Raw genomic sequence first — 22811 nt, forward strand, 5'->3', positions numbered from 1 at the left:
ATGAAATGTTAACTACTGTAGCATTATATATACTGTATATATCAGGCAAGCTATCACCAAGTGCTATATTTGATCACAGACTATTTTATCAATTTAAATACAAGGTCTAATGACTGCCTATTTTTTACTCATGAAAGGCTACTAGTATCGATGCATTGCTTGCAACATAGTGTAAGTATATAGTGTAAATACTGATAATGAGCTTATCTAATTTAATCAAGACAATACATAGTACATTTAAATGCCCAAAAGTATTCCATATATACAGTATCCTTCTATAAATGCAGTTTCTTTGGAAAATAAAAGGGAATTTTCTTACTCTCAAGATTTTAAATAGTGAGGAAAGGACCCAGCACTAGTTTTCAGAATATCAGAGGTAATCAAAGCCATGTAAATCTTTTATTCTCGATATGAGGCTGAAGCCATAAAATGCAGAGTCAGCAAGAGCCTGAGACGAGAGACCTAAATGCACAGGTTCCACAACGCACAATGCAATGAACTGCCTTGGGTCTGATGATGACACTGCAGCTTTGGTGAGGATTGTGAAGGAAATGGATGTGGTAAAACAACTAGATTAAAAAGGCTATTGTAGTTTGCTTTTTAAAAAAGGTGATGGAAAGATATACAGTACCAGAGGTAGTACTGGAGATACTTGCAAAATCGCAGAACCAAAGTCATCATATGAGCAGTATGCTAGCAATTGTTAAATATTTAATGAACACCACAAATAAACATTACAAAAACAAACTGGAAAACCACTAGTCTTGTTCTCTAATGCATGTTGCCTCAGCAGGTTAAATGGATATTTCATTTCATGCAAATTTGGAATAAGAAATTCGAATGGATGTAAACAGATAATTTGAAATATAAATACTAACTTCTAATATTCTGAATACTTTAAGCTCCACAAACACTTGTGCCATGAAAGCATACTGATAGTTGTGTCTACACAGCCTGTAGTCTTCTCCACAGTAAAGTAGCATAGATATAAATACTGACTATAGTATGTCGAAAAAAACTCAGTCTTCACTCAGGTTGGGAGATTGTCAAACAGAGTTCTTAAATACAATCAGCTGAAAGGGAGCACATCACAGAGAAAGGGTTTCCCCTAGCACTCAAAACATGCTCACTGGACTGAAGTTACACTTTCTTTTTGATACATTAAAAGTAGGCAAGACTTTAACATATCAAAGGAACATACAGGGAAAGGGGCAGTGTCAGAAGTCAAACAAACAGGACAGGAAGATCCCATTTGGCATCCTACAATCTGTTTTATTTCTCTCTGGTTGAATGGGTGTGAGGAATCACAGGCTTTAGTTTGCACCTCAGACAGAGGTCTTAGGTGCGTACAGAAAACCTTTCCCGTGCATAGCCATTGTCTTGACCTTTTGACTCAGTCTTCCACAGTAAGTGGACACAGTAAATATACAGAGTATGCAGCATGCAATGCTGGAAAAACTATACCGAAATCTTAATTTCAAAGTGTTTTAAAGTGCTTATAATGAAAAATAATAGGTAATCTGACACAAGAGATGACAGATGCTGAGGAAACACGATGGACAGAAAGAAATGCGTTTGGAGAAGGATTCGAGTCCATGCAATAATGCTCCCAAAAAGGCAAACACATTATTTTGCAGAAGCCTAATTCATACAGCATGTTGGTGATATTTCATGCCAAATGGAGTGTTTGTGGCTCATTAAAGTAGTTTAGCAACTTCACAGCAAGATAGTATGTCGGAAGTGGTGCAGTCTCTGTAAAAAGGATGCCATAAAACATAACTAGTTTTATGCATTACAGCAATTTGATAAAAAAAATATAAACCACACTGTTTTGAGCTACGAAAACAGCAGTACGCCAATCATGCTTCTTTACCAATTGGAAAAACGTGTTTTTAACTTAACAGCCACTTATCACTCCATCTTTATGACATATGGCTGAGTGCACTTCACTTCTTCTTTGCTTGTCCTGCATTTTCTTCATTGTTGTTGACAAGAAAATTCAAGAAAAATGCTTGTTTCTTTGTTTTTTTCCCCAAACACTTTATACTGAATCAATGTATGGTTCACCTGCTTCCTTGAAAAGGTAGAAGACTTTCCAAGAACCGAAAACCAGGACCTTGGACAGCACCGTTTGAGCACAGTCTTACCGAAAGTGGCCTTTCCAATAAGTTAGTGGCCCTTACCGGTTGTTCGGTAAGGGTAAGTGGCCCTTACCGAAAGGGGTTGTTGACCGCCTTGAAAATAACTGAACATCTGGGGCACCAAGGTATTATTTCACATACAATCCTGTGTTTTAGAACATCCTGCATAACAGACTGTACCTCGGGTTGCTCCATTTCAAACCTAACCAAATGGATGTTCTCTTTGGTCCGTAAAAGTAGGAATGCATACAATCGCAAAAAGTTTCTTCTTCTCAGTTAGGATCACAAAGAACACGTAAAACGCTGACATTTCAGTGCACTTTTTGTGAATATCCAATGAAAAGCAGTGAACAAAAAAATATTCTTTATTTGCAACAAGCCTGCTACTATAGTAATCCATAGCCAAAACATACAGTAAATGGAATCAAAAATAAGAATCTATACTGTAGGACACTTTGGAATGTGTAGTGCTTATTTTATTTCCATTCGAAAGAACAGCACTGCAACAAAAAAAGCCTGTTTTACTTGTAATTTTGTACTGAATCACTCTCACTTATCAAAACTGTTAAGCACATGAATGGACACAAAACATTTTTGTTGTTTTTTTTTCCCCTGGTAATTTACCTCAGTTACAAATTTAATTGAGCCTTTGTAACTGGATAGCCTGGATAGGCTGATTCACCAGCTGTTAAAGCAAACCAATACACACTTGATTTGTTCCTTATTTATTTCTATTTAATTTCTTGTCAGCAGTAGCAACTCCATCTACTGATGAGCTCAAAGGTTGGTTGTTTTTAGACAAAGCATTACAAGCTTTGTTTCATGTCAATGTCTAAAAGACTTCAGAACAACACTGAAACATTAGACATATTTTTTAGTACCAAAGTGGTTTTCTCTTGGTGTTTACAGTTTGCATGTGGTTTTACGTTGTCTAAACCAATACTGGTACAATCTCTTCTGGTATGGTTGTCAGGTGCTTGTTGTAAAGGTTCTCATGAGATATTAGAATTACTGTTGTGGCTTTGGGGCTCGGACTAGGATTCTCCGAGACACCTCTCCTGAAGCTTCTCTTAGTCTGTTAGTCAGATCATTCACTTCCCCAGGTATGCTGGCTATTGATGGAAGACATGATGTGAATGCTGACCCATCGCTTCCCACATAACAGTGGTTATCTAAAATGCACATCCACATGCAAAACATACAGCAAATGGAATCAAAAATAAGAATCTATACTGTAGGACACTTTGAGATGTATAGTGCTTATTTTTTTTCATTCTGAAGTGCAACACTGCAACAAATCGGCCTGTTTTCCTTGTACATTTGCACTCCATCACTCTCACTTATCAAAACTGTCAAGCAAATGTTTGGACAACAAAATATTTCTGTTGTTTTCTGTGGCAATTTACCTTAGTTACAAATGTAATTTTGTCTTTGCAGCTGTACAGGCTGATTCACCAGCCATTAAAGCAAACCAATACACACTTGATTTGCTCCTGACTTCTATATAATTTCTGTTTTTATTTCTTGTCTTTCTGTTTAATTCTTTCATTTAAATGTTGTCAGCAGCAGAAATTCCATCTACAAGCCCCATGAACCAGGGCCTAAATTAGGACATATGAAAACTTGAACAGTACTGCAAAACATGACTACTCTTCCGCCTCCAAAATGCAGAAACTGTTGATTTTCTTGATGAAGTTCCATGAACAAATTAGGTTTAAAGTTCAATGGATGCATTGATTTCTTTGAGGTTTGGTGTGTTTTTAAAAATCTGCCCTGAATCAAAGCGTTCCAAGGATTATGTAGCAAACACCTTCCATCCATTTTTTGTATCTAACACAGGGTCACAGAGGAACTGGAATCAATTCTAACAAGCAACAGGCACAAAGCAGGACATACTCTGAATATACCAGTCCATCGCAAGGAACACACAGACACAAACAAACATAATCCCCATGCTAGGAAATACTAGAGAACAATAGCATTTTGAAAAGGAATATTTAATTGTTCTAAATTAGTGTTTCCCAATCCTTGTTTCTGCAAGCTTTCATTCCAACGGAGCCAGAATGCAAGAACATAAGCCATTTGGCTCATGTAGGCAAAGCATTTAGAAGCTAATAAGCTTATTGATCACAGGATCACAGCCAGCTGTTTCTAGAACAGAAACCAGGGTATAGCTTCAACCACAGCATTACAACCCACATTTCTACATAGTTTCCACTTGCGTCCACTGGTTCGGGCTTCACCGGTGATTCTTAAGAAGTCCACTGAGCTGATTTTAATCAATTTGCGATCCAACTTTATTCAGAGCCCCTTGTATTTTTCTCTGTTCAAGACTGAAAAGGTTTGGTTCTTTTAGCCTGTCAGTGTAGGACATTTCTTTAAGCTCTTAATTAAGCTTATTGAACCATTAATCGAATCAACCGATTGATTTTTAATGGTTTTTCGGGACTTAGTCTCACAAACAATCTCCTTTAAGTTTCCAAGAAATAAAGTGAGCAGAAATCATTTTCAACTTGGTTTAAAAATAGTTGCTCTTCTATGGCTTTCTAAATGGCTCTGATCCTTGATGAAATAAAAGTTACAGGCGGAAACGACACTGTAAAACACCTGTAATAAGTGTGCTTAGTGGTGCATAGGAATTACAACAGCTATAAAAATACAAGCAGATAGTTCAATTAAAAGCTTGATGAGCCAAACTAAGATGTTCACCTGGAAACATGAAGACCTGGGTTTTCAAGGACCAGATCCGGGAAACACCCTAAGTAATACATTACAAAATGTGTAAGAGGAGATGATGGGACATACCATATCCTTTACAAAAGGAAGTAATCATTAAACAACTCCAAGGCACCTCAGAGTGACTGCAAACCCACAACAGAAAGGCAATCCAAAAAGAAAAGTAGGGTTTCTTTTGAAAGTAGGGTCCGGCAGTAGGATTTTAATTTTAGCAGAAAAACATTATTGAAGTCTTTCATTTGTTTGTTTCTTGTGGACGTCTGTTGAACAAAAGCCTCGCAGTTCATTAGCTTTAGGTTAATGCATTCTCTTTTTTTAAATTTCTGAATTACAATAATACTGCAACACAACGTGTGGGACGTGCATGTAAAATCATGAGTGGTCCTGTCAGCAATTACCGAAATGATGGAAAGTTGATAATAAAAACACAATGGCAAAACTGCAGCTTCTGACCAACTGTTGATTTTCCTGTTCTTGCTTAGAACAGGAAAAACAGCCATCTGCATGCATTTTATACACTCAAGAATATACAAGTCATATCTCACAACAAATCTATCACTTGAATTTCCTACTTCACTCTACGTGTCAGGGCTTTAACCACTTCAAAGAGATTTCTACCTAGGAGGGGGAAGTAAATTACTGTATTGCTTTGCCAACAGAATCCGGTTATCACAGCATGATTGAATACAGAATGAAGCCCGAAATACAACAAAAAAAAACTGCTTCAGGATACTACACCAGCACAAGGTTTACATCTCTCCTAACTGTAAAAAGCTGCTCTAACAGGCAACAAAAAAAAGGCGCAGCAAGTTTTGTGCCTAAAAGGTGGAACTGCTGCATGTTTTCTGCACTCTCTCCACAGTCCAATCGAAAGAGCCGAGACATCTGTCCTTCAGAATCCCTTGGCAGCAGATGCAGAAAAGGGCACTCTTCTAATTCCAGTAAAGACTCACAATATCTTTTCCGACAGGGTTGCCATACTAACCAGTGAGCTATTCATAGCTCATTCATTTTTACAAAAGCAGAGAAACCAGTACATTTCCTACTGTATGCACTATAGTATTTAAGGAGATGCAACAAATTAAATAAAATGGATAATGTGTCATTACTAAAATCTTTTCCAGAAACGGTTTTGTCTGTTGCAACAGAATTCATGAAGTAACCATATCCCCCTCACTCAACTACAAAGACATTAGGGTTAGGAAATCTCTAAATTTTAAAGTGTGATTATTTGCAAATATTTAGCAGAGGTATGATAAAGTGAAATGTGACACCCATTACCTATGACTTCACTGTAGAGGCACCTGGAAATGGTGGGAAAGAAAACCAAAAATCCAAACAAGCCAGCCTTCTTCAAGCCCTTTTTAAAATCGCTGTCCGTGCTGTGTGAATCTGAAGACGCTGGCCCAGATCCAAATCTGCGCAGAGCCTTGGCAAATTAAATTTACTGTAAGTAAACGCATGGCCTCCCACGTAAGCAAGGAGAATGTAAACTAACATCATAAATATCAAGGGGGAAAGACCATGTTTTATATTGTCTGCTAAATCTAGACATCAAGGCAACACAGGGTCCAATAAAAAGAGATAACTGAATACTTGAATGCAGAGTCAAGGGAAGTCATGCTGAAGCTCTGAACCTCCTTTTGTGTGGGTAGTGTTGTGGTAACAGAAAACATCTACAGCAAGTATTTAAAGGAAGCCTAAGCACAAAATAACAGGCTTGCAAAAGAGTGGTATTAAATATCAGCGTTATGCGTGATAAAGTTTTAAGTATTGGTTTTATGCTGATGAGCATAAATGGATAAGGTATGTGACTGAAAAACAAAAAAATACAGCAGATGTGTGCCCACTTCCAAATTCCAGCAGTTGGCTACAATATAGTTTTCTGAATACCCGTCAACTGTCAACACCCATGATGTACATTATGTTAGATCACATTTGAATGATTCAGCTGCATATTCATGCTGCTAATTTTGCTGCACGAACAAATTGCTTGTGCTGAAAAAAACTGATGAAACAATTGCTTGTGTTCATTTAATTGAGGTGTGGCTGCACGCCCTACTGTACTACTTCATATGAATAAGGTTAATAACAAAAAGTGAAAGTCATCCTTTAAAGTGTTAAAATAATCTGTAAAGTTAATCTGCCTTTGCAAGTGGGGGTTAGATGGCAGCGCAGTAGTTAGCATTGCTGCCACACAGCGCTGGGGCCCTGGGTTCAATTCTGGACCTGATTTGCTATCTACAGTTAGTAGAGTTCGCACGTTTTGCCTGTGTTAGTATGGGTTTTCTCTCACAGTCCAAAGACATACTGGTAGGTTAACTGGCCCTGGTGAGTGCATGTGCATGTTTCTCTGTGTGTGTGTCCTACACATCCATGGTGCATCTTGCTCCCGTTACTTGTTTCCCCTTGAACCTGTACTGGATAAAACGGTTAGAAAATTGATCTAATTCTGTCCTTTAATTTGTTTTTACATCACAGAAATGTAAACTAAAGTGCATCTCTTTTTTGACAGAAAACTCCTCAACCCACACAAGTACTATTTAGGAAAAAATGAAAAACTACAGATCTTTGACTCGAAATAAAGGATAACATTGATCATTTCCTTACTTACTGTATCTTACTTTTAAATACATATCTGTGTGCATCTCAGTTCATGAAATGGAGGCAGTGTACATTCTGGTAGGAATGTGCTGCACGTCTGTGTATTTCTACTGCTGACAAGGACTTATTTTTCATTTACAGATGATCTGGTTCTATTTCATTTCAGTGAGATGTGAGGGTTCAATGTTGCAGTTAGACATTCATTTTTTCACTTTTTACTTACTGTTTTAGAAAAGGCAGTTCTGTCCTGCTTATCAGAGCTTGAGTTCTATTACATGCTGCTTTTAAATATTTGTAAATTAAAATGTTCTGCGACCTTATGATGCGATATATTTATGCTGTTATTGACTGAATAATTAATTACAAAAGAAATCTAACAAAGATGAGTTAAGAAAAATAGTGCCTCCAAATTTCAGTAGCTGCAAATTCCAAGAAATGCCTTAAAATTCTTAAACAGGCAATTTTGATCCCCTGTGATTTTAGTGTTTTATTACCAGCAATCCATCCACTGCAAGGTGAATTAGGAGCTGCAGTGTTAGAAGAGACACTGACATTCTTGTTGGATTCCACCTTAGTTATACTACCTGCTACTTGCTTGTTTTTTTTGGCTGTCTTGTAAACCTTTGCGCCTTACTCGATGATGAACTTTTATTTACGAAATATAAAGAAAGGAGCCGGTGAAGGACTGGCATTGTGTCCATGGTGTACCCACCTGGTGCCCAGTGCTTCTTGGAACAGGCTCTGGGCCACCATGAACCTAAAGTTATTGAATGTGATGAGATTCACAGAAATTAATAATATGTTTACTGCTCCTTTAAAGCATTCTATTAGATCCTTGACAGTAAGTTTAATCACCAGATGACGAAGTCACTTCAAAGCTCCCGAATACCGTTTTTAAATCTACAACCTTGTGCCTCTGTAATAAATGGAATAACCTTTGCATTGTTGACAGTGGTGTAGGAAAGGCATAAGGTCCACGCATTTCTAGTGCAAAGCATGTGAAAAATATACTACAGATACACTACCTGGAACAGGCTCAAAAGCAATATCCTCTTGCGAAAGAGAATGTGGAACTTGTTTTAAATGTTTCAAGCAATTATTGATAATGACAGCTCCTAATTTTATCAACAACAGTTAGTTGACCACCTCTTTTTTAGGCTTACCTATGTCTGTTGTAGAATTCCCACATAAACATTGCCAAGAAAATGAGTGTAAGACTAGAGCTACTGTAAATACTGTTCTGCGGGTGTCCTGAAAGAAAACAAGTGCCCAGAGGAGAGGGATTGCATGCTTTCACAGCTGAGCTGGGAGTGAACACAGTGACATCGGCCCTCTTAGACTCCCTCCCTGCCTCCACCCCCCCCCCCCCACACACACACCCTCACAGTCTGCTGCACAAGCCAGTTTTTTTCCAGGGAGATGAAAATGTAGGTCAGCCCTCTGACGGCTGAAGCAGCCCAGCTGAGCACACTGCTCTCAGCAGCAGAAATGTGCAGCTCTCTCAGCTCGGCTGAGAGCTTCCCCCACACAATCGATTAGTAGGATTTTCAGCTTCCGGGTTCACAGCAACCTGGAGTGAAATAGTCAGCAAAACAGATCCAGGCCGTGCTGTTGAGACAGTGTGTTCTTTACAGCCAAGGGTAGAAGCAGAAGTTCGCAAAGAAACAATAATGCATCTTGGAGTCATGATGGTTGAAAGATATTTTCTTCTCTACAGGTGAAACATCTTAGATCAGCTGCATTATCCATGTGATTTTACAGCATTAGAATGCAAAACCAGACACTTTAACTCATAGTAACAAGCTAACTATCGCAGGCCAACATGGTGGCATAGTGATTAGCCTGACTGCCTCAGAGCTCTGGGATGCTGGGGCTGCTTCTGGGGCCCCTTGAGGGCCTGTCTGTGTGGAGTTTGCATGTTCTCTCTGAATTCAGTTTCCTCCTACCTCATTCCTCCCATACCTCATTACTTTTAATGACTATGAACAGAGTTAATTTAGTGCCTTTTTACTAAGCAATATGTTTTCAGGGCATAGTACTAGACTAAATAGCTAATTGGGTGTTAGCTAAGTGAGTGTTTGTTTTACTTCAAGACTTTCAAATGAGCTTCTCTCCACCCTCTTTAGACGTAAGGCAGTTTCTGAGACACACAATAGACTTATAATGACCATGTGATAACTCTGGAAAACTGGATCAGAGCAATACCTAACTAACTAAGAAACTAAGCAACTACTGTTTAAGATGCTGAAAAAAAGTTTTATTTCGTATTTTTTTCAGCATGGAATAAACCTATTACTTGTTCCTTTGCAGCCTACGCATGCTGACACATCTACTCACCTGAACTACTACTGTTTAAGATGAAGAGGGACAACCTAAAATTAAACTAAACTTAAAATTAACAAATTAAACTTGTCTTTCTGTAACGGAGAGTTTTAAGATCAGGCTGGTCAATGCATCATGGCCCATTAAAGACAGGTTTGCATTAAATAATTTAAAAATACTTACAGCTGACATAGCACAGAAAAAAACAGACAAACTATTATAACTTTTAACACCGCACTGTAACTTCAAAAATTAACACTAAACTTGTCTTTTTTAGTCAATATATTCTACAAAAAAGCTGTCTACAACACACTTGCAAATATGGTATTAATCTTCACTGTTATTATCGAAGTCATGGCAGTGTCTTTAATGGATTTTTTATTTCTTTGTCCAGTTGTGAGACAGTACTAGGTACTAGGACTCAATTTGTCCTTTGCATTCATGCCTTTCCAGATACCACTGTTGAGTTTCACCAAGTAGCCATAGTGCACAGGTGTGACCTATTGAAATATTGAAAGGTATCTCAGTGACGTCAGAGAACCTTTTCAACTACTGTACAGTATCTCACTGCAGAGTAGCCGAGCTGCACCAATTGAAACAGGTTTGAGGGATTTAAGACGATGTGGTTATAATTCCCTGTCTTTTTTAACCTCTCTTGGAATTCAAACTACTCCAGGATTAAGTCCAACTTGTTTCCCACCTGCAAAACTGTAAATTATAGTCATGAGATTTGTTACTGAATTTGTCTGACCGAGGTGGTTTCATTCTCCACAATGGAAACTCATTGGGCATTGGGTTTATAATTCTGCTTAGTTTAAAAATAAGTTTTTACTTAATCCCTTCCTGCCCTTCTGCTCTTGTTTAACTAGATATTATTTTTCATTGCAGAGAATAAAAATCTCTACAACATTTTAAAGTGACTAGAGGTGTGTCAATGTTTATATTTCTAAAAGAAAACCCTTAAACGTGAATTATTTGAACAAACAGAGAGTAAGCGTACAATGTAAGGAAAAGTATCCAGTGCAGACTAACAACTTTTCATCATTCACACCACTTTGAACATTTATTTTTTTTAGTCGAGAAGACTTACTTAAGTGCAGAGGTTTGATCCAGCCAGCTTCTTTCATTAAAACAGCAACTAATTGTTTAACAATTGCATGTCTACTTTTTATGTCTTGAGATCACATTAAAATTGTATGAACATCCCGTATAAAGCAAGGCCAAATCACCTTAATTAGTTACGCGTACTGCAAGTTAGCGGCTATTTTAGAATATCTTCAAGTGTCTAATATGCACATAAATGTATTCATCTTCAAAACCAGTCAAGCGTGTTTTAACACAAAAGTGGGTCATTTAATCTTGTCCTTAATTCCAAGTCAGAGAATGTATTTGGAATTGACTTTATTCCTGATACTCTTTATATTATTATTGTTGTTGTTAATATTAATAAGAATTTTCATAGCAGACAGTCTTATCAAAATCAAATCAAATCAAAGTTTATTTATCAAATGCACAACAATACAGCGTGCAGCAGTAGTTGCTGGCAATGAAATGCCTTTTCTGCGAGCTCACAAAAATCACAAGAATCACAAAAGTGAGGTTACAAAATAAGGTTACATAATAATAGATGTAATAGAAATTGAATAAAACTCAATATGAATAGAGCTGCTATGTGTCCATGGTGTATGCAGTATATACAAGTAGTGCAGTTATGCTGAATACATTAAAAACTGTGGGTCCATGTAGCCATTACAGGTGATTTGCTAAAGGAGCTGCAGGTTGGCTGTTTAGCAGTCTTACTGCCTGGAGTTAGAAGTTGTTCCGTAGTCTGTTGGACTTGGACCGAATGCTTTGGTACCGTTTACCAGACGGTAGGTCCAGTAGGTGTTTCATACAGTGCCTTGCGAAAGTATTCAGCCCCCTTGAACTTTTCAACCTTTTGCCACATTTCAGGCTTCAAACATAAAGATATAAATTTTTTATTTTATGTGAAGAATCACCAACAAGTGGGACACAATTGTGAAGTGGAACGAAATCTATTGGATTTTTGAAACTTTTTTAACTAATAAAAAAATGAAAAGTGGGGCGTGCAAAATTATTCGGCCCCCTTGCGTTAATACTTTGTAGAGCCACCTTTTGCTGCGATTACAGCTGCAAGTCGCTTGGGGTATGTCTCTATCAGTTTTGCACATCGAGAGACTGAAATTCTTGCCCATTCTTCCTTGCAAAACAGCTCGAGCTCAGTGAGGTTGGATGGAGAGCGTTTGTGAACAGCAGTTTTCAGCTCTTTCCACAGATTCTCGATTGGATTCAGGTCTGGACTTTGACTTGGCCATTCAAACACCTGGATACGTTTATTTGTGAACTATTCCTTTGTAGATTTTGCTGTATGTTTGGGATCATTGTCTTGTTGGAAGATAAATCTCCGTCCCAGTTTCAGGTCTTTTGCAGACTCCAACAGGTTTTCATCCAGAATGGTCCTGTATTTGGCTGCATCCATCTTCCCCTCAATTTTAACCATCTTCCCTGTCCCTGCTGAAGAAAAGCAGGCCCAAACCATGATGCTGCCACCACCATGTTTGACAGTGGGGATGGTGTGTTGAGGGTGATGAGCTGTGTTGCTTTTACGCCAAACATATCATTTTGCATTGTGGCCAAAAAGTTCGATTTTGGTTTCATCTGACCAGAGCACCTTCTTCCACATGTTTGGGGTGTCTCCCAGGTGGCTTGTGGCAAACTTTAGACGAGACTTTTTATGGATATCTTTGAGAAATGGCTTTCTTCTTGCCACTCTTCCATAAAGGCCAGATTTGTGCAGTGTAAGACTGATTGTTGTCCTATGGACAGACTCTCCCACCTCAGCTGTAGTTCTCTGCAGTTCATCCAGAGTGATCATGGGCCTCTTGGCTGCATCTCTGATCAGTCTTCTCCTTGTCTGAGCTGAAAGTTTAAAGGGACGGCCAGGTCTTGGTAGATTTGCAGTGGTCTGATACTCCTTCCATTTCAAGATGATCGCTTGCACAGTGCTCCTTGGGATGTTTGAAGCTTGGGAAATCTTTTTGTATCCAAATCCGGCTTTAAACTTCTCCACAACAGTATTACGGACCTGCCTGGTGTGTTCCTTGGTCTTCATGATGCTCTCTGCGCTTTCAACAGAACCTTGAGACTATCACAGAGCAGGTGCATTTATACAGAGACTTGATTACACACAGGTGGATTCTATTTATTACCATCAGTCATTTAGGACAACATTGGATCATTCAGAGATCCTCGCTGAACTTCTGGAGTGAGTTTGCTGCACTGAAAGTAAAGGGGCCGAATAATTTTGCACGCCCCACTTTTCATTTTTTTATTAGTTAAAAAAGTTTCAAAAATCCAATAGATTTCGTTCCACTTCACAATTGTGTCCCACTTGTTGGTGATTCTTCACATAAAATAAAAAATTTATATCTTTATGTTTGAAGCCTGAAATGTGGCAAAAGGTTGAAAAGTTCAAGGGGGCCGAATACTTTCGCAAGGCACTGTATATCCAGTGACCTACAATTCACAGATGAACTTTACTTGTCCTTGTACTAGATATATAGGAAGTTTACAGTGACACCCATGTATGTACAATAAACTTACAAACTGAAGGCCAGACCATGCAGAGAGAGCTGCACCAAAACAAAAGATACAGGTACAACCTTAAACCATACTCAAGCTGGCTTGGACTGGTCCAGTTGTAGACATGGAGACACTGTAGACATGGACTGCATGGTGGCATTTCTCTCTTATGGCTAGAGATACAGTAGGTGGCTCCAGTTTGCAGGAGAAACAAGCACACCACACTACCCCCCTGAGAGTCAAGGACAGAGAAGAAAGCAACTGATAGCTGAGAAACCACAGGTGATGTCTACACAAAGGAGTTTTGAGCAGTTCCGTCCAAAGGCAAGTGAGCCTCGAGCGGGGCTGAGGAACAAGGGATGATAATGAACAGGCTTTGGACATCCGGCAGAAGTGGAGCGGATAGAGATTTAAGGCAGCTGTCTCGCTTCATATCTGACCTGCACTTAACTCAACCAAAGATGGGGGAACGAATGCAAGTACAAAGTGATTAGCTAAACTCCCCCTGTGTCTTAACATATTACAATTGAAACTACAGGGTCATGAGGGATGGGAGAGAAAAGAAAGAAAATTCCTTCCTGGGTCATCTAAGACAAGACCAAAATCAAGACTGGAAGAGAGAATGCCGGAAGCCTCATAAACATTTGTAGAGGCATAACACATCATTGTAGGCCTGTGAATTTCTCCCACAAATTATATCTACAATGTAACCTTGGTTCTAGCCCTCCTCTAAAAAACAATTTCATCCCTGAGTGTGCACACAATAAGCTCCATTACAAAGACAAAACTGGACATTGGAAAACAGCAGGGACATGAAGAGATTTCGGCTGTACCTGAACATTTGTGAAAGGCAGGAAAAAACAGACAAAGGCAGGCCTCCTGACTTCAGAAGGTGGCATGTCTGTGAATGGTTATTTCTTTCATGTTTAAAGGGGAACTGCAGTCCCAATTTCTCAGACCGGTTAATAAATCTCGGGAACAAAATAAATTCATTAACGTTATAGAAAAAAAATTACAAATTTCGAATAGAGCACAAAATCGTCTTTGTGAAAGTCCTGTAAGTCACCATGTGGTTGCAAACTCGCATTCAAGTTCCCATGAATTGTGACAGGTCTGTCCCTTCCTGCTCACTAGTCCCTGTAATGACTAATGTGATGTAGGAGCGAATAAGCCCACGATGTAAAGCAGTCATTTCACTGCAGGTACTGTAGTCGTAACGTGATCTGCATGCAGAGTTAACAAGTAAGTAATATTTGTTGGCAAAACCACCTTGAAATCAAAAAGCAATATTTCTATTGAATTAAAAGAGATGCATTCACAAGCCTGCTGGTTTACAGTGTAACCTCAACGGACGTTTGTTTGCCTTGATCTGAATCACACTACGTATTCTGCGCATATGGGAAAATGTGATCTATTTTGTGATATACAGTAAATTGCAGGTTTCACAAGTTACCGTGTACATTTTACTTTTATTGTGGTTTGAAATGCATCAGTGCTAATTATTTCTAACCGCAAAATATGAAAATAGCATTGCAGTTCCCCTTTAAAGGTCTTTCAGTTTTATCTTGTTGGTTAGCCTGTACCTTCAACTGTAAATAAAATACTAACCTTAATATGCTGCTATAACATGGACTGAAATAATGGTTCCCAACACACAAGTATACTTTGAGCCAGCATTTCCTTAAACATATATCCACAATTTACAGTCTAATCCATAGTTCGACAAAGAACTGGAAATTCTCAAAGACAAAACCACACATTTGCTTTGCCATTTCTAATCAAGTGTTCACGGCATAGTATCTATATTTCACAAGCAGAAAAATATCCTCTTTTCGAGTGAAGATATAAGTCAGTTTCTGTTCTGACATAATCAATCTACCACTTAGACCAAATCCAAAGTCTACTCCTCAAACATCCAAAACTGAAGCCTTTTTTAAATTATTTTCACAATTAATTTCTCATATTGCAGCAGCCTTTGTGTTACAGGGCTAAAAGTAAGAAGAGAGGCAGGAAATAAATCATGCAATGTGACCAGAATGTTTATACCCCAAGTACACACTTCAGTAATGCATTTACCCAAAAAAGAAATTCTAAAAAAAAACATTAAAGACAAGATAAAAGATAAAAGATAAATGGGTTAATTGTGTGTTTCAACTTTTTAAATAGTTGCACAGAAGATACAAGAAAATTTGAAAGTCACATGTAATGTGGGTTACATCATAAAGCATTCATGTCAGATGCCTGTAAGTAATTAATACCTGATGTGCCCAGTACAGACTACCAGGCAGATATTCCTTCACTGAATCTCCAAAATCACACACTGGTTGTTTTATTTTATGTTTGCTGTTTTTTTGCAGGTTGTCCCATAGGGGCTCCATTGGGTTCCAACACAGATCTACAGTGGTTCAATCCAGAAAAGTCTGGACTGAACTTTGCTTTGTGGGGATGGTTCCCTTATACAGAGCTTAGTGAATCTTTCATGGTTTCTTCACGAAAATGTGCTTAACATCTCCGCATGAGACACGGAACACCACTACATGCAATACCTACTGTGGCTGTCTATGTTGAGATGCAAACTTTAGTCACACAACCTAGTTACCTCCTGTCTTGTGATGCCTGAATCAGACTGGCAGCTTCATTTCATAAGATTCATTTGATGGCTTAAATTTAGTTCAAGGGTCACCCACAACACTCAATTGAGCCGAAGATGCTACTGTGTGAAACCGATCTCTCAAATGTTCCCTCCAATTGCTGCATGTATTCACCAAACCTGAGTCAACCAAGAGAGTTTCCTGTGAGTTGCTAGCACTGCTGGAGCCTAGTGATGGTGGACTGGTGGTCATGAAATGACCAAGTGGCATATTACTGTCACATTCCTGCCAGCCACAGTGCTTTCCTTCTTGCTTTGACCCAACCAAAGCATTGTTGCGGTGTGATTTAAACATGTTGCTTCTATGTGATATGGCCAGCAGCCAACTCACAACTGGCAACCCACTGAAGCTAAGCGGGTGTGAACCTGGTCAGTACCTGGATATGAGACCTCCTGGGAAAAACTAAGGTTTTAGTGGGGCCAGCAGGGGGCGCTCACCCAGTGGTACATGTGGGTCCTAATGCCCCAGTATAGTGACGGGGACACTATACTGTAAACAGGACACTATACAGTTGAGACAACCGAGGTCCTGACTCTCTGTGGTCATTAAAAATCCCAGGGCGTTTCTCGTAAAGAGTAGGCCCGGTGTCCTGGCCAAATTTCCCATTGGCCCTTACCAATCATGGCTTCCTAATAATCCCCATCTATGAATTGTCTACATTACTCTGCTCTCCTCCCCACTGATATCTGATGTGTAGTTCTGGTGCACTATGGCTGCCGTCGCATCATCAAGGTGGATGCTGCCCATTGGTGGTGGTGGAGGGGAGTCCCCATTACCTGTAAAGCGCTTTGAGTGGAGTGTCCAGAAAAGAGTAATATAAGTGTAAGCAATTATTAATTATTATGTGTGTGAATATTATCTCAAACTCAAAATCCACTCACTCCGAAACAAACAACACTCCCCAGAAAGGGGGTGTCACACACTTGCCTACGCAGGAGGCGTGTCCATGTGGGGGAGTCTGGAAAAGCGGATGTGAATTAGCCACGCCCCCCCGTAATCAATTAGGTGGTGTGTAAAAGTCTAGAGAAAGGCCAATCCTGTTATGGGCTCCAATGATTGCTATAACTAAGTATCCTTGACCAAAGCCTGCTCTACCATGTGAGAAGGGAAGTGTGTTCTCCCGAAACACTGTGGCCTGGACTGCTTGCCAGCTTGGGAAAATACACAGAGGGATGAGTCACAGCCTCATGATGGGGCATGGCTAATTCCACACCAGTCTTTACAAACAGCTCAACCTCAAGTGGAATTCCACCTTCTTCTTCCTGCGTGCCTTGCACTTAATGAAGAATGCCCAGGTGTATCCAAGTCACCAGCACATACCTGTTCATAATCACCCAGCACCTCAGCAGCCCAAAATGGCAGCCTTTCATGCAAAACCTCCCTGGAACACTAAAAGCACTCCCTCCAATCCAAAGTGGAGACTGTCAGATGTGCAAAACAGGTACAAGAGCTCTAACATGTTCTGCAAACACAACAACTACTCAACATCATATTTGAAGAAGTTGAACTGGGGTTCATTTCCGGGCTGGGAAGATTTTTAGGTGCTCTTTTTCCGTATTCTCCCTACAGTAAAGTAGGCTTTCCCGGTGTTCTCATTACCAAAGAAAATGCAGGAAAGGTTAACCTACTGTTTGTCCTTAAATTGTCACTATGTGACAATTCTGTCACTATGTTCTGTTTGTGCCCTGCAGTGGACTGCTATTCAGTCAAAGATGTCCTGCCTTGATCCCACTGCTCACAGTGTAGTCTCCAGGTCATTGTGACAAAGAATAAGTGGCTTTCTGATAAAGGATGGACTTAATGGTACAAAACAGCTGCATTTCCTGCTGATGTTTTTCATTAGCATGTACACATATCAGACAGACTTACTTCTATCTCAGAATCAGATAAGTCAAGAAATGTCAGAACCTGAGCTGAGTAATGAAAGACGTGTGCAAATCTGACTGTACGGTCCTTTCAAACAGGCTAACCTGAAAAGGGTAGAGTAGGAGTAAATCAACTCAAAAAAGCTCATAACAATAAACACCTAGAATGGGCACAAGACCACAAAGATTGTGCACATGGAAATTAATATTTTCAACAAATTGCCTGTTACAGGTTGCCAAAATACTGGACAATGCCTACCAGAAAACACAGAACTAGTCAAATAAATCCTTGCCAGTGCACAATCTAGGCACATTTAAAGAGAAATAATTTCACTCCGCTCTTCAGTGTCATGCAATACCGCTGGGAAGACAAAATGAAGGTGAAAGGTTTGTTTAAAATTATATAATGGGATAATGACCCTAAACAAAATAGACACACTACAGTGTACCTACTGTAGATAAAAAAGAAGACCAACCTGTTCTCATTAAATTGCTGTGTTAGCCTCTAACGTTACCTTACCTTAACATAAATGAAATGTTTTTAGATTGGCTTGACGGGAGAGTATAAAAAAGATTTCAGCCACCATATACTGTATATGCTCTCACTGATGAATAGAACAGAAAGAGCAAAAAATACTCTCTCTAGAAGGAGGGTAAGGACTGAATACGAAATTAAGTAAAATGCAATTACTATTACAATAGGGATGAAGCACAAAGTAAATAACCATAGCAGTTTCATTTGAGACTGGTTATATAATAAAATGCAGATACACAATAAAAAGGCTGTGAATAATGCCACAAATAAAAATTGAATTAAAAATGATTCTGATAATCAAAAGAATTTTCCTGCCCTATTGCTTTATTACATATTAAAGTACCTTTCATCCCAAGTCTATAAACCCAACAGAATGTACCAGTATTTAAAGTTAAATTCTTTAATAACACAGAACCCTCATTACTTTGTATTGTAACTGCAGAATAAAAAGAGTGCCTGAAACACAGAAATGCACTAAGAAGTAGACTAAACAATAAAATAAATCTGCCATACAAACTGGAGAGCAGTGTTCCAATGTTATATCCATCCGTTTTCTAATCAATTTATCCAGTACAGGGTTGGGGGGGGGGGGGTCGAAAAGCCACATGAGCCCAGGGAGAACGTACAAACTCCACGCAGACAGCACTCCAGGAATTCAATACAGAGCCCCCGGCGCTGCAAGGCAGCAACGTTACCAATGCGATACCGTGCCGCCAGCAGTCCACTAAACCACACCTTCCCCTTCTCCACAGAACAATGTCAACTCTGACACAGTTACCCACCGCACACGAAACCAACGGAGTACACGGGGGCTTCCCGTGACTGATGCATTCGGAAGAGTTCCATTAAACCCAATTACAGAAGCGGGAGGCACTATCTGCAGAAAATCTATCTGCTCATCGCGGAGCTTCTCCACAAAAAGTGAAAAACATTGTTTGCAAAGGACCAATGCCCAGCGCCAAAACCGTTTAGAAAGACCACACAAGGACGCTGAGATTTAAGACGCTAGAAACCAAATAAGCACCCTGGCATTAAAAAAAAGTTACTAGGAGACAAACGAAAAGGTTATACAAATAATACAAAATAATACAAAAATTACCCCCCCCCCCCCCCTCCAAAATAAATCCTTATTAACAACTACTGTACTGTGCTGTGCTTGCAGGTGCGATCGTTGTTCTTTCAATGCTTAAACCAGGCATATGAAATCTTCCAAATTAAAAATGTTTTCTTGTTTTTGTAGTTGTTTTTTATCAAAATAATACATCTTATCGATAAACGCCGGCAATCTCTAGCAGAATTTACGTCATGCTGAAGTCAATCGGGTACAAAATGACTAGTAATATTAAGAGCAAGCCTGCAAAACTTCAACATTCCCATTATCTTGCTACAATGCTAAGAAATTAAAAGGCTTTGACATATTCGGAAATAACTATCATATTACGCACTTAACCCCCTTTAAAATCCCAAAGCGTTACAAAACGATAAGTTAAATATCAAGCTTCAAAATTAAATTTAGGCGTGCTAGCATACTGTCGGTATAGTGTGTACTGTCGATGGCCTACAAAATAATGCAAAATCTACTTCCATTACAACCTTGGTCGGTTTTTGTTAAAGTTAAAATGATCATCGCATTATGCACTGGCGATGACTGCAACACGCCGCTCAATGACCTGACTTCAAATACAGTATGTTTATACGGCTGCCTTCCCACTACTTTAAACATATATCGATGTTCTGCTTTACATTCAACTTTACCTTAATACATTTGGTAACATGCGTTTTTCGGGACGTTGAGAAATGTTACTCGGAATTGAAACTATTCCCCTTATTTTCCCCCCTAAAACGTCCACGGCAACTTACAGTAACAAATCCAGTTACGAGTCCTGTAGTAGGAAGTCAACGCATAGCGTCCTAAATAGTATTTTTACCTACTGTACGAGCTGCAATACAGGGCTCGGCACACAGTACAGTGCGCTTTCTTGTGCGCCTGCGGCTTGTAGTTATTATATAACATTTCCCCATTAAGCAACACGCTATACTGCCGCCGATTATTTCCTTCTACATTGTCACCACTCACGAAAAGCTGGAGTTAGATATGCATTCTAAAAGTAAGATCCTCCCAACCTCCGTAAAACACAAATAGGACACTTTTAAATACATGCTGTTTCATTTCTCAAAACTCGGAAGAACTAATAAAAGCAAAATCCCTGCCACTGAAATATAAAACCTGTTTTTCTCTCTCTCTCGAAAGTGTGTTTTTTAAATATCATGTTGTAGCAGCGGTCTTGCAGAGATTCGTCACCTCCAGTGACAAAACACACAGAAAGGGGACATACACGTGTTGATTATTTGATTATTCCCCGACCCAATCCGGCATGGTGTCTGCCTGGGCTCAGGGGCAGAGGCTCGATGACAGCTGTTCTGTCAAAACGCACGGGACACCGGAGCGCTGCGCCCGTCTTACCTGATCCGTCCGTCTGCTACTGCGGTTCTCTTGTACCTCCCGAGACCCTCATGCACGGATCTGCGAATGCTCCGACGGGTAAACAGTCCTTTGCGTTTTCACCAGAAGCTGTTTCGCAAACTTGAACTGCTAATTCAAAATCCGCTTTCCAAAATCCATCTCGCCTTCAGCGATCAGTTGCTTCCAGGAGCCAGTCTTTCTCCTCTGCACGGTAGTGTGTTACGCAAGGACTTTGGACTCGGCGTTAGCTTTTCGTTAAAAAGAAACGAGTGTTGCATTCAGTTTGTAATTTCGTTGTTGGGACTAGTCATATATATATTTTTTTTAATTCTCACTTGGGTCTCTCCCCTCCGCCATTTTCACCCTCCACACAAACAACAACAAACAGGACAAGGCCGCGCACGCCCACTGCGCGCTGAGGCGGGGACGAGGCAGTCTTTCGCACAAGCAGGAGGTCCTGGACGAGCAGAGTGAGAAAGAGTAACTTTCACTGATAGAGCGTCAGTTAAAGCACCAAGTCAGTTCTTCCAGTTAGCAGAATAGATACACTTTCACGAGCTTTCTCTCTTTGGTTTGTTGCAATCTCAGAGTAAAACGTCTCTGAAAAGAACAGATAACAATGTCCATTTGCATTTTAACAAAATCTAAAAATAAATCACATAAAATAACATAAGAATATCTTTATTCATGCTTTTGAAGATTTTGAATACAGCAGTATCTTTTCTGTGTTGGATGACCAACACTGAACACAATATTCAATGCATTCATACAAGTGCATTGTACAATTTTGACATTTGATTGAAATCCTACCTTTTGACTATATATCCCAACATCGTTTTTGCCTTTTTTGTATTGCTTCCCCATACTGATTCAAGAAGGTGAAAAGGATATATTCACATGAACATCTGTAACGTTTTAGCATGTAGCAACTTCAAGTGCCATGTTTGTATTTGTAGTTTGTTTTTGCTACCTTAACATAACACCCAACACTTACCTAAATTAATTGACATTAACCAGATGTCTGTCCAGTCTTAAAGTCTATCTCAACCTTTTTTGAATTTCCTTTGCAACTTTTCCAGTATTAGCATATCCCCCTGTTTTGGTCTATGTAACGCTTGACTAGTTTACTAACTATACCAGAATCTAAACTGCTCATATTAAATCAGGAATAGTATCTCTTTGACCCTTCTCCAATTACATCGCCACAATTTGAGTTTTCACTCCTTATCCATAGTCTTTGTCTTTTGATCCACACAGCAGTTCTTAATCTAAAAAATAAATAGTAAAAAAAATAAATAAAAGTATCACATCATCTTCATTGAATGTCTACAGCTGTGTAAAAAGCCTTCTGAAACTCTATAATCTATTTGTGTATCAATTATTGGTGTTGTGTCAACTCTTATAAATAAGTTAACCAAAACCTTACCTTTTCTCAATCCAAGCTGACTGTTCCCCGGAATACAATTAGTTATAATTAATTGCATGTAACAAAATGACAGATAACAGAATTATTGGTCTACAATTACTTTGTTCAACAACTTTCCTTTCAATGGGTATCACTCCTGTTTTGAGTGAACTGTTGGAAAGGTTCTGCTAATGACCTACAAATAATATCTCTTTGTACTGTTGCTTGAATCTCATCAGGAGATTTGTTTATTATTTGTGCTTCTAATGTTTCTTTATTAGCCCTACACAATTTCTTGCATTAGGAATGCGTCTTTTCGCATACCCCAGCTTTTCTCTATGGAGACACAGACACAGAGACAGGGAGAGAAGCTTGGGGTCAGAGCGCAGGGTCTGCCATTGTACGGCGCCCCTGGAGCAGTTAGGGTTAAGGGCCTTGCTCAGGGGCCCAACGGAGTAGGATTCCTCTGCCGGCCGCGGGATTTG

At 39.3% G+C, this 22811-nt stretch overlaps 1 protein-coding gene across 3 annotated transcripts in view; it reads right to left on the minus strand.

Annotated features, from left to right (window-relative positions):
- The window catches only part of ncoa1 (nuclear receptor coactivator 1), a 72831-nt gene extending 51477 nt beyond the window's left edge, over positions 1-21354 (minus strand). For 2 of the 3 annotated variants that reach the window (XM_015344848.2, XM_015344822.2), the window contains exon 1: positions 20922-21354. The gene's annotated coding sequence lies outside the window, so the exon portion shown is untranslated. Of the gene's footprint in view, positions 1-20317; positions 20396-20921 lie in introns of those variants that run through there. The other variant, XM_015344831.2, reaches the window with a different exon arrangement.
- Between the last annotated feature and the right edge of the window lie 1457 nt (positions 21355-22811).

Source organism: Lepisosteus oculatus, chromosome 2 (genome assembly GCF_040954835.1).
Source record: "Lepisosteus oculatus isolate fLepOcu1 chromosome 2, fLepOcu1.hap2, whole genome shotgun sequence".
Taxonomy (NCBI): domain Eukaryota; kingdom Metazoa; phylum Chordata; class Actinopteri; order Semionotiformes; family Lepisosteidae; genus Lepisosteus; species Lepisosteus oculatus.